Raw genomic sequence first — 3,781 nt, 5'->3', positions numbered from 1 at the left:
CAGGTTTGATCCACAACTACAGAAAATGCTTGATTGAGTTTATTGCTTACAAAAAACAAAAACTGTCTGCGCTTCTTATCCTAATAAACAGTTTTTGTTTTTTGTATACATTGTACAGCCAACACACTGTATTTCCAGCATGCTCACACTGTTTGGTAGGCCTCGTATTATACATTTGTATTATTTGAGCTTGTGACTAGCTTAGCGCACCGACATTTCTTCTTTTCCCTGTTTGCACATATTTGAGGTTGTTGGCTCCTCATCAGTCTGGTTGCAGCTTGCTGTCCAGGGGTTAAATGGGAGGAGGTTTAATTGCACCTCCCCCAACACATTAATAAGGTTTTGGTAGCAGTATAAACTGCTTTGTGTGCCCACTATGTAGGAGGTGAGTGTAGGTTCTCACCCTATTGAGAGTGTGCCTTGACGTGGCGGGTGAGCTTAATTATGCTTTGGCCAATTCATATAACCAAAACCTCTCATTTATATTATGTTTATATATTTGTTGCCAACTTTATTAGGGTAAGAAGCGCAGACAGTTTTTGTTTTTTGTATACATTGTACAGCCAATACACTGTTTTTGCAGCATGCTTACACCTGTTTGGTAGGCCTCATATTATACATTTGTATTATTTGAGCCTGTGAGTAGCGCACCGACATTTCTTCTTTTCCTTGAGTTTATTGCTGCCAGAGGAGTCAGCCAGTCATTTAATCCAAGCGTTCACATACATACATACATACATACATACATACATACATACATACAGTTTCCACCCTGCAATGTGAATGTTTACATGGTGCATTTGATAAAGGCATGGAAAATTGCTTCTGTGTTATTAGCCAAAGCAGACTATGTTTCTCTATTGTTGTAACTTAGTTAAAGATCAGATCAAATGTAAGGATCAATATAGGCAGAAATCCATGTAATTCCAAAAGGGTCACATACTGGTTTTCTCTCTGCAACTATTTGAGATGGTTGCACAAACAGCATACACTGAACAGCACAGCACAACCAAGTAGCTGGCATTGTGTACAGGAACATCTGCACAGGGTATGGGACTTCCAGATCCAGGTGGACAAGCAGGTACTGGCCAATCAATCCAACTACATCATGGTATCAGACAAGGACCAGAAAACAGAGGTAGTGATAGATGTAGTGGTACCGAGTGACAGCAACATCAGGAAGAAGGAGTATGAGAAGCTGGAGAAGGGCCTGTAAGAAGAACTAGAGAAGATGTGGAGAGCAAAGGCCAAAGTGGTCCCAGTGGTCATCGGAGCACTCGGGCCTGTTACTCCTGAGGTGAGAGAGTGGCTCCAACAGATTCCAGGAACAATATCAGAGCATTCTGTCCAGAAGGTAACAGCATTTACCCCTTTCCTAGCTCCCATTTATTTGCCATGGATGAGATACACCGATCAGCCATAACATTATGACCACTGACAGGTGAAGTGAATAACACTGATAATCTTGTTATCATGGCACCTGTCAGTGGGTAGGATATATTAGGCAGTAAGTGAACATTTCATGCTCAAAGTTGATGTGTCAGAAGCAGGAAAAAATGGACAAGGGTAAGGATCTGCGTGACTGGGGCAGAACATCTTCAAAATTGCAGCTCTTGTGGGAAGGTACCCAGACTGCAGTGGTCAATTAAAAGCGGTCCAAGGAAGGAAAAGCGGAGTACCAGCCACAGGGTCATGGGCGACTCATTGATGCACGTGGAGGGCAAAGGCTGGCCTGTGTGGTCAAATCCAACAGACGTAGCTCAAAGTGCTTAAAAAGTTAATGCTGGTACTGATAGAACAGTAGCAGAGCACACAGTGCATTGCAGTTTGTTGCATATGGGGCTACAGATGACCAGTTAGGGTACCTATGCTGACCCCTGTCCTCTGCCAAAAGTGCCTACAATGAGCATAAGAATGCGGTGGCCTGGTCTGATGAATCTTGTGGATGGCCAGGTGCATCTGCGTCACTTACCAGACCACATGGCACCAGGAAACATCCTTGGATACACCACCTCGCAACTTACAGGACTTAAAGGGTCTGCTCCTAACATCTTGGTACCAGATACCACTGCAGAGTCCGTGCCTCGATGGGTCATGGCTGTTGTGGCGACAAAAGGGGGACCTACACAATAATAGTATATTTGTATATAGTTGACAGTGCGCTGACTGATGTCAGTGGGAGCTCTTTGCTCTGGCTGGAAAGTGAAGTTGTTTCCCAGTTTCTTCAATGGACCCTTTAACGTCCATTGATGTGCAGGCACGTAATGGAAAAACAAGCAGTTAAAAACCATTCTTGGCACGTAACGAGGTTAAATGAGCATAGAAAGCTATCAACAATCACTTCCTTCCCTCAACCGGTGTTGCTGAAATGCCTTGATATCAAGGTACTCAGCAAAACCAATAGAACAAAACAAAACAAAAAAGTCGGGGCACCGCATGGTCTTTTTACATATTGCACTGCCCTTTCCTGGGCAGAGAGAGAGAGAGAGAGAGAGAGAGAGAGAGAGAGAGAGAGAGTTCCCAGGTATGCTCACCACACTAAGGCTTAAATTTGGTAATAGCTAGTTTTACTGAGTTGTGTCATTTGATTTTCCAATTGCCTTCACTTTTACCTCTCATTTATATTTTTCCACATAAACTGGAAGATTGGATATTACTTAAATCCTTGCTGATCTAGCAAAAGTTCTTATGAAATATAATGAAATGTTCTAATGGAGTACACTAATTGAAAACGCTGTTTGAAAATCTAACTTATATTTTATCTTAATGTCACTATATTTCCTACGAAAGGAGTATTTCATTGCCGGCTAGGCAGGACGGGAGGCGGGAAGCTGCGGTGACGTGCCTGATATTTTGTTGCCTGATACTTTGACCCTTTGCTTGCCTGACTCCCCCTTCTGCCTAGCGATTTTGTACCTTTGCCTGTGTTATCTGGTTACCAGTTTGGCTTGTCCGACTACCCGCTCTGAGATTGATTCCCAGCTTGTATGACTACCCTCTTTGTGTACCGACCCGGCTATCCTGACTAGCTTGATTGTGTTAACCCCTGCATTGCTGAGTTCGTCTTCAGATCCTGTTCTACGCTGACTTCTGCACCTATATTATCCGCTACACCTGGCTTCCTCACTCAGTCCTGGTTACTATAGCCAAGGGTCTCCTTTGGTAGCAGGTTTCTAGGCAGAAGAACTTCTGCCGTGGTGTCAGTGGTCATGACAGTAATTATAAATCTAACAAACAAAAACGTTGTTTTTATTATTTTGTTACAGCAAAGAAAATATAGAAATGATGCAAATACATTCATGTAGTCCCATTTTTATGGTGAAATATGTAGAACTGTATTTAATGAGATCACAGAACACAGATCAACTTCACATCACAGGTCCATTTATCTCATCATGAATACTAACACTTGTAGTCTAGTCATAACCATTCACTCATAGAGGGAACCATTTAATTTATTCATTTTTTTAAACCAAATTCCTTTTCTGTCTTTATCACTGAAGACCCAACTGTTACGATGGTCAACAATACACATCCATGATTTGACTCAGAATCATGGCAGCCTGCATGGTTTAGCCACGCTGATTGAATTCAGGGGTTTAGGATATAGATTTCTTGGTCATCAAATAAAAAAGCTGATGACTTGAGACTTTTACCCAAAGCACTTTGTGAAGTGGGGGAAAAAGTATGACAGTGAAAGTCACCTAAATATGCCCTCCAGTTTGTGCAAATATCAGGAAAAATGACAAAACAAGCAATTTTGAACAGCTTGAATAACAAA

This window comes from Sceloporus occidentalis, unplaced genomic scaffold (genome assembly GCF_023333645.1).
Source record: "Sceloporus occidentalis isolate IW3139 unplaced genomic scaffold, rSceOcc1.0.p SCAF_95, whole genome shotgun sequence".
Lineage (NCBI taxonomy): Eukaryota > Metazoa > Chordata > Lepidosauria > Squamata > Phrynosomatidae > Sceloporus > Sceloporus occidentalis.
Note: the sequence above shows the minus strand (reverse complement) of the source record.